The 9668-nt window shown below is 35.0% G+C and overlaps 1 pseudogene; it reads left to right on the top strand.

The window, feature by feature from the left end:
* On the top strand, nt 1–2781 carry LOC143653108 (eukaryotic translation initiation factor 3 subunit E-like; annotated as a pseudogene).
* Nucleotides 2782–9668: the final 6887 nt, after the last annotated feature.

The following is a 9668-nucleotide window of genomic DNA, read 5'->3' as shown; positions in this document are numbered from 1 at the left end:
ATGGCGGAGTACAACTTGAATCCTCATATCACACACTTTTTGGATGGGCATCTAGTCTTTCCACTGTGTGAGTTTCTTTTCATAAAGGAGATATATAATGGAAAAGAATTTCTACAAGGGAAACTGGATTTTCTTAATGACACCAATATGGTAGACTTTGCTATGGATGTATGTAAAAACCTTTATTCTGATGATCATGCTTTGAGAGAAAAAAAGAACTACAGTTGTTGCACAACTGATATAGCTTCAGGCAGAAACAGAACCAGTTGTGAAGATGTTTGAAGATACAGAAACTATAGGGCAAATGCAGTCAACCATGAATGGTCAGATACTCTTTGACTACCTGGCAGACAAGCATGGTTTTAGGCAAGGAATATTTAGATACACTCTACAAGTATGCAAAATTCCAATATGAATGTGGGAATTACTCAGGAGCAGGAGAGTATCTTTACTTTTTTATAGTGTTGGTTCCAGCAATGGACAGAAATGCTTTGAGTTCACTCTGGGAAAAACTGGCCTCTGAAACCTTAATACAGAATTGGGATGCAGCCATGAAAGATCTTACATGTTTAAAAGAGACCATAAATAATAATCCTGTGAGTTCTCCAATCCAGTCTCTTCAGCAGCAAACATGGCTTATTCACTGGTCTCTGTCTGGTGACACCAAAAGACCACGATGATATTATTGATCTTTGCCAGCCACAGTATCTCAATGCATTCCGTGTCCTCATATTCTCTGCTACTTGACTACAGCTGTGTTCTAGTTTGCTAGCTGCTGGAATGCAACATACCAGAAATGGAATGGTTTTTAAAAGGGGTGATTTAATGAGTTGCTAGTTTACAGTTATAAGGCCGAGAAAATGTCCCCATTACAACAAATCTATAGCAATGTCCAATCAAAGGCATCCAGGGAAAGATACCTTGGTTCAAGAAGGCTGATGACGTTCAGGGTTTCTCTCTTAAGTGAGAAGGCACATGGTGAACACAGTCAGGGCTTCTCTCTCAGCTGGAAGGGCACATGGTGAACACGGCATCATCTGCTAGCTTTCTCTCCTGGCTTCCCATTTCATGAAGCTCCCCGGGAGGTGTCTTCCTTCTTCATCTCCAAAGGTCACTGGCTGGTGGACTCTCTGCTTTGTAGTGTTGCTCTCTCTGAATCTCTCTGAATCTCTCTCTCCAAAATGTTTCCTCTTTTATAGGACTTCAGAAACTAATCAAGACCCACTCAAATGGGTGGAGACATGTCATCCCCTAATCCAGTTTAACAACCATTCTTAACTAAATCACATCAACTAGGGAGATGATCTCATTACAGTTTCAAATATACAGTATTGAATAAGGATTATTCTACCTTTAAGAAATGGGATTTATATCAAAACATGGCTTTTCTTAGGGGGCATATATCCTTTCAAACCAGCACAAGCTGTCATAACAAAGATGTTTGAAAATGCTGGCAAGGCTAAAAGATCTAGTCAAAGTTATTCAGCAGGAGTCTTACACATGTAAAGATCCAATTACAGAGTTTTTTGAATGCTTAGTTAACTTTGACTTTGATGAAGCCCAGAAAAAGCTAAAAGAATGTGAATCAGTTCTTGTAAGTGACTTCTTGGTGTTTATCTTGAGGATTTTACTGAAAATGTGCTCCTCTTTATATTTGAGACTTTTTGTCACATCCACCAGTGTGTCAGCACTTAGATGTTGGCAGAGAAACTGAACATGACTCCAGAAGAAGCTGGAAGGTGGACTGTGAATTTGATTAGAAATGCAAGACTGGATGCCAAAATTGATTCTAAATTAGGTCATGTGGTTATGGGTAACAATGCAGTCTTATTCTATCAACAAGCAATTGAAAAGACCAAAAGTCCTTCCTTTAGAAGCCAGATGTTGGCCATGAATAAACTCTGGCTTCTATTGAAGAAATGTAATAGTTAAAAAAAAACGCAAAAGAAAGATGAAATAAAACTATTATATAAAGTATGACATACATTTTAGAAACAACACATTGCATATAAATTTTGGAGAATTTCAATAAAAGTGACTTTCATTTTATTTTACTGTGAATTTCAAAAATAATTGTCATGGTTAGGGATGGGTGTCAACTTGGCCAAGTTGTGATACCTGTTCATCTGATTGGGCAAGCACTGGCCTGTCTGTTGCAATGAGGACATTTCATAGGATTAGGTCATGATCACGTCAGCTACATCCACAGCTGATTCCATTTGTAATCAGCCAAAGGGGAGTGTCTTCTGCAATTAGTGATGCTAAATGCAATCATGGGAAGCCTTTTAAGGAGGACTCAGAGGAGACAGATTCCATTCCTGCTTTGGCTGGTGAGCCTCTCCTGTGGAGTTCATCCAGGCCATCCATTGGAGTCATCGGCTTCGCAGCCTGCCCTGTGGATTTTGAACTCTGCATTCCTACGGTCACGTGAGACACTTCCATAATTTTTATATTTGCAAGTGTTCCCTGTTGATTCTGTTTCTCTAGAGAACCCTAACTAATACATAATAGAATCAACAAAACCAAAAGTTGGCTACTAGAAAAGATCAATAAAATTGACAAACATTTAGCTAGACTGACAAAGGAAAAAATAAGAGGAAACCAATAACACCAGACAGAAACAAAAAGGACACATTAGTATGACCCTGATGAAATAAAAAAGAGTATATGAGGATACTATGAGTAGCTGTGCCAATAAATTGAGTAACTTAGATGAAATGGAAAAATTCTTAGAAATGCACATCCTATGCTTGTTGACTAGAAAAGAGATTGAATCATTAATCAAAAACCTCACAACAGGACAGGCCATAGTGGCTCAGTAGGCAGAGCTCTCATCTGCCATGCCAGAGACACCGATTTGATTCCCGGTGCCTGCTCATGCCAAAAACAAACAAACAAAAATAAAACCTCACAACAAAGAAAAGCCCAGGACCAGATGGCTTCACAAGAGAATCCTACCAAATATTCAAGAAGACTTCTCAAATGCTACTCAAACTCTTCTAAAAATTTAAAGAAAAGGAAACACTTTCTAACATGTTACAAGGCCAACATCACCCTCACACCAAAGCCAGGTAAAGACACTACAAGAAAAAAAAAAAAACAGACCAGTATTTCCTGTGAATATAGATGCAAACATCCTCCACAAAATACTTGCAAACCAAATCCAACAGCATATTAAAAGAATTATACATGATGATCAAGTGAGATTCATCCCAGGTATGCAAGGTTAATTGAATATAAGAAAATTAATTACTGTAATATACCACACTAAAATAATGAAAGGAAAAAAAGCACATGTTCATTACAATTTATGCTGAAAAGGATTTTGCCAAAATACATTATCATTTCTTGATTAAAGCACTTAGAACACTAGAAAGAGAAGGAAACTTCCTTAACATGATAAAGGGTATATATGAAAAGCTTACAGTTAACATCCTACTTAAAGGCAAAAGACTAAAAGCTTTCCCTCTGAGATTAAGAACAAGATAAGGAGGCCCACTATTGCTATTTTAATTCAACATTGTACTGAAAGTTCTTTCCAGAGCAATTAGGCAAGGAAAAGAAATAAATTGAATTGGAAAGGAAGAAGTAAAACTTTCCTTATTTGCAGATGATATGGTCATATATACAGCAGATCCTGAAAATTCCCTAACATAGCTCCTACAGCTAATAAATCAGTTCAGCATAGCGACAAGGTACAAGATCAACATCCAATAATAAGATCAAAAGGACTAATCAAGAAAAAAATCCATTCACAATAGCAACTAAAAGAACCAAATATCTGGGAATAATCTAACCAAGGATAAAAAGGACTTTTACACAGAAAACTACAAAACATTGATAAAAGAAATCAAAGACCTAAATAAATGGAAGGACATTCCATGATCATGGATTGGAAGATTAAATATAGTTAAGATACTAATACTACCCAAAGTAATTTATAGATTCAATGCAATCTCAATCGAAATTCCGAAAACCTTTTTAGCAGAAATGGAAAAGCCAGTCATCAAATTTATATGGATGATTAAGGGACCCCAAATAGGTAAAGCCACCTTGAAAAAGAATAATGAAATCGGAGGTCTCATATGTCCCCATCTTAAAACTTATTACAATGCCACGGTAATCAAAACAGCATGATACTGATACAAGGACAGACACACATCATTAGAATTGAACTGAGAGCTCAGAAATGAAACTTTACAACTATGGCCAATGGATTATTCTTACAAAGGGGCAAAGACCACTGAGTTGGGAAAAAACAGTCTCCAACAAATGATCTCCATTTACATAAAAGAGGAGGACTCCAGCCTCACACCATATACAAAAATCAACTCAATATGGATCAAATACCTTAATAAAAGAGTTGTAACTCTAGAACTCCTAGAAGAAAATGTAAGGAAACATCTCAGGACCTCATTTTAGGTAACTGTTTCTTAGACTTAACACCCAAAGCACAAGCAACAAAAAATTAGACAAATGGAACCTCATCAAAATTAAAAACTTTTGTTCCTCAAAGGACTTCATCATGAACATAAAATGACAACCTACACAATGGGAGAAAATCTTGAAAACCACATATCTGGTAAGGATTAATATCCAGAATATATAAAGAAAGGCTTCAACTTAACAACAAAAAGACAACCCAATTAAAAATTTGGCAAAAGGCTTTAACAGACATCTCTGTGAAGAAAATATACAATGGCCAGAAAGCACATCAATAGCTGCTCAATATCACCAGCCATTAAGGAAATGCAAACCAAAATCACAATGAGATAGCATTTTATACCCATTAGTATGGCTGCTAATTAAAAAAAAAAAAGGAAAGTAGGCATTGGAGAGGATGGCAGCAAGAGGAACATTCATTCGTTGCAGGTAACAATGTAAAATGATGCAGCCTCCCTGGAAGACAGTTTGATGGTTCCTCAAAAAGCTGAGTATAGAACTAGTATATGACCCAGCAATCCCACTATAGGTATGTACATGAAAAAATTAAAAGCAGGGACTTAAAACAGATACGGTTTTTCTTTTTTTATAGTAGCTACAGAGTGGCTTTTTAATTCATTGTTATATATGAGTCTTATACTGCAGCTATAAAGTTCAACAACATTATTGTAAACTTGCTTCCCAGAAACATTAAATTTTCAGTTGAATTTAGATTTCATGCAAGTGTAATCTAGCAAAATTAGGAAAGATAAAGCTTTGCTAAAACAACGATTCTCTATCTGGCTCTTCTTTTCTTCTCTGCCTACTGTAGCTGTGGAACGTTGGAAGAATACTGAGTATTCTACTTCGGATACTGCTAACTCATCTTTCATGATGTGGAAGATTTAGTTTTTCAAATAATCTTTTTTTTATTTCAACTATTTTCCTGTGTCTTCCTTCATATTTCTATCTATTCCCTTGCATAAAGAAAAGGAAAGTCTGTGAACTTAATTTACATCCTGATTCCCCAAAACCATATTCTACCAAATATTTATCTCCACAATTCAAATTATTTGAGAACTCAGACTTCAAATCTGTGTGCTCTCTCTTCTTAAGTAGCATGCTAATGCATATTGAGTGATAATGATAGTAATAAATTAACTTTGCTACTTTTTTCTCTTTCCTTGATAGACAGTTACGCTTAACACTTTGAAAAGTCCCCCACTGCAAAACAATTATTTTGATTCAATGCAATCCAACAAATGTTTGCCAAAAAGCAAAGGTATTGTCTCTGAGATTAACCTGAGATGTCACTATCAGGAAAACCTAATTGAATTCTTAGCATTTATTCTGACTTATATTTATTCTGATATGATATGCAGAATAAAATATCATTCTTAACTTCAAAAAACCTATAGTCTTTGTGGGTATATGAAATTCATGCAGAAAACATCATATAAAGGTGGTATCTATTTTTATTATATTTCTATTCTTTGGGAGGGAGAGTCCTTTGCTTTTATCACTCATCCTCCTAAATTGCAGGTATACGATTAATTTTTATCCCTAAAATGTCTGATAAAAGAAAGCATGAATAAGTAATTTCATCTAATGTATTTGATAAATATTTATTAGTATCCTATAATTAAGGAATTCATTCTATTCTGAACTAAAATGAATAGCTTTTTTACTTTGCCTTCAACCTTAATCACCTAGTTTCTTCCATACACATTCATTTTCCCAAAAAGAAAAGGAATATAGTAAAATAGTGGAGATAAAAAGTGAATAGGCTTCTGTGAAAACAGCTAGAATACAAGCTAATGCATTATATTTAAGGGGATGCTAAAAGATAGAAATGCCTGGCTAAAACCTACAGCCCAAATTATGTTATTGGACATTATAGCAGACAATCAGATAAATATTTTGTTAGAGATGAGAGGCCCTAAGTGATGCCTATTTTCTTCCTTCAAAAGAATCTTTCCCTCCACATAGAGAGTTCACAGTGTTTAACTCACTGGATAATAACCTGAAGGATAATTCCACAGAAGCTTGTGATACTCACATCAGTATACACAGCTGCCAGGATTTCTCAGATCCAACGCTTCCTGGGTTTCCTTCCCTCTGAATCCATCAAAACAGTACCTTACAAGTATCCAAACAATTTGCACCTATATTTTGTTGATGTTATGTTGTATCTTGATACCAGAAATAACAAGGCTGATGAAAGGAAACTGGGAAATATATAAAACAGGCCAAATCAGATAAACCAGAGACACATATCATGGAGGGAGATACTTACAAACCATCCTAATATATGAATTTAAATCATGACAATGGAAAAAACCCATTCAGTAGAGTTTAACCTTGATGTTACTTAGTGACATGCCACTTGGCGCTCTTCCATCATACTGGTTGGAATATCTAATATTCTCTCTCTCTCACACACACACACACACACACACACACACAATGAAAGCTGTAAGTCACCAGAGAATGCACCAAAATCAAGAAACGAAAGGAAGAAGTAGAAGCCCTTGGGAACATGGAAAACTTTGATTTTTTCCCAGGTTGATGGCATCAGGAAAGTGTCAATGCCCAAAGTAGTTCTAAAACTATCAGTAAACAAAGTAAAGTTTATTATAGAAAATTGAAAATTAAATATGCTGAAGATCATGATTTTACTGACACCAAAGACTATAAATTTAAGGGAGAGATTCCTGAAAGAAGTGACTGAAATGAGATTGGAAGAAAATAAATTTATGAGGCCTTTTCTGAAATCATTATGGATCAAATAAAAGTGATTGTATGATAAGGAACAATCTTACACCAACAAGGCATGGACTAATTGCCCTCTTAGTTTTTCTTGGATAACAGTTTTATATTTCTCCTTGGCCAATTTTCAGCCCATGCAGTCAATTTTATACTGTGAAATAATTTATCAAGGTATATGCTTTAGAATTTTTAAATTTACTTCTCCTTTTCCCGAGTCAGGCTATATTCATAAATCACTGATTGCTGGTCACCTTGGTTTTACAGTTCAGCTCCAGTAAACAGTCTTCGGGTGTTCTCACTATTGTCCTAGTCAATTTTCAAATCTGTGCAAATGCAGCAGGAAAGACATTTATCTCAACTAAAGGTCAAAATTACATTTTGAATTAGCATGTCTTGCACTCTTGACCTTCTGTTTTCACCTCTGTTTTGTTATTTCATTTTTAAGCAGTGTATTTGTGCTTCAGGTACAGTATTAGCAGAAATTCGAGCCTCTGAATAGAAAAGGTTCTTTGTATTCTTATGTACTTAAAATTTATAGAAAGGTTTACAACTAGACCATTTTAATGCCTTAAAAAAGCAAGGGCTGCCTGTCTATTGGTGCAAATAAAAGCAGCCTTTGATTTTTTTCAAGGTAAAAAAAAAGCACAGGTTTGCTTCAGATTTTCAAGCCTACCTTTTTTTCCTACTCCTAAAACATTTTTTTTTAAAAAGGCAGCAGTATTAAGGTTCATGGGTGGTTCCATGGCAGAATGCTAGCCTTCCATATGGGAGACCCAGGTTCAATTCCTGGACCATGTACCCACCCACCCACCCCCCAAAAAATAATAAATATAAATTTTTTAAAAAGACAGCAATATTGAGGTAGATTTGACAAACAAAAAACTGCACATTTTTAGAGTGCACACTGTGATAACTTTTGACATGTAAACACCCATGAAACGATCGTCACAATCAAGACAATTGTTAAACTAAAACAATTATTTATTTTAGAAGCCTGAAAACTAACCAGGCTGCTAAAACAAATACCTTGCAATGTGTTGGCTTAAACAGGAATTTACTGACTCATGGTTTCAGAGGCCAGAAGGCTTGCTTCCTCCCAGGGTCAGTGTCTTCTGGCCAGCAATTGTTGTGTTCCTTGGGTTTCTATCACATGCCAAGGCACATGGCGCCATCTTCCCTTTTCTCCTCCGGATTCTGTTGACTTCCAGCCTCTGGCTACTCCCCATGACTTCTCTCTCTGTATCCAATTTCCTTTGCTTATAAGGATTTTAATCATATTGGAATAAGGTAAGGCCCATCCACATTTGGGCACACCTTAATAACATCTTCAAAGGTCTAACTTACAAATGGATTCACACCCACAGAACAAGGGATTGGGACTTATACATCTTTTGTGAGGAACATGATTCAATCCTCTAGAATAATTAATAAATCTATTATACCCAAAAGTTTCCTTTCTCCCCTTAGGAATTCCTCCATCCTAATTCTTTTTGTCCCCACCACTCCAAGCCATCATTGATCTGCTGTCACTAAACACCAGTGTGCACATTCTAGAATTTTACAGAAATATAATTATATATCATATATTTTATGTACACTTTTTATGGATTTCTTTTCCTAGGCATAAATATTTTTGAGATCATTCCTCATTGAATCATATATTAAGAGCTCATTCCTTCTTTTTTTAAAATTTATTAATTAAAAAAATTAAGAAAAAACAAAAACATTAACATATAATTCCATTCTACATATATATTCAGTAATTCTCAATTATCACATAGTTGCATATTCATCATTTCTTAGAACATTTGCATCAATTCAGAAAAAGAAAAAGACAACAAAAAAAGAAATAAAACAATAACAGAAAAAAAAAGATTATACATACCATATCCCTTACCCCAAGAGCTCATTCCTTCTTAATGTATGGATATATCATATTTCATTTATCAATGAACATTTGGGTTGTTTCCAATTTTGGGTTATTACAAACAAAGTGGCTATGAACATTCATGTAAAAGTTTTTGTATGAACATATGTTTTTAGAAGTGCAATGGCTAGATCACATAGTAGATATACATTTAACAGTTAAGAAACTGAGCAGAACTTTCCCAAAATAATTGAACAATTTTATAGTCCCATTGGCAGTGTAGGAGAATTCTATTTGCTCTACATCCTTGACAACGCTTAATATGGACACTTTATTTTTCATTTTAAACATTCTAATTGGTGTATAGTAGTAGATTTAATTTGTCTTTCTTTAATGTCTAGTGATGGGATTTTGATTGAGTTTGTTTTGAACCTATAGATCAGTTTGAGGGGAATTAAAATCTTAAAAACATCAAATCTCCTGAAACATGAGCACAGTGTGCTTCTCAATTTCTCTCATCAATGTTTTGTAATTTCCATTGTGCAAATCTTTCACTCCTTTTCCAAATTTTTGTATTTCATATTTGTGATGCTATTCTAAATATTACTAT

Source organism: Tamandua tetradactyla, chromosome 13, assembly GCF_023851605.1.
Source record: "Tamandua tetradactyla isolate mTamTet1 chromosome 13, mTamTet1.pri, whole genome shotgun sequence".
Taxonomy (NCBI): Eukaryota; Metazoa; Chordata; class Mammalia; order Pilosa; family Myrmecophagidae; genus Tamandua; species Tamandua tetradactyla.
The sequence above is the reverse complement of the archived record's forward strand: the minus strand, read 5'-3'. Positions and strand labels throughout refer to the sequence as shown.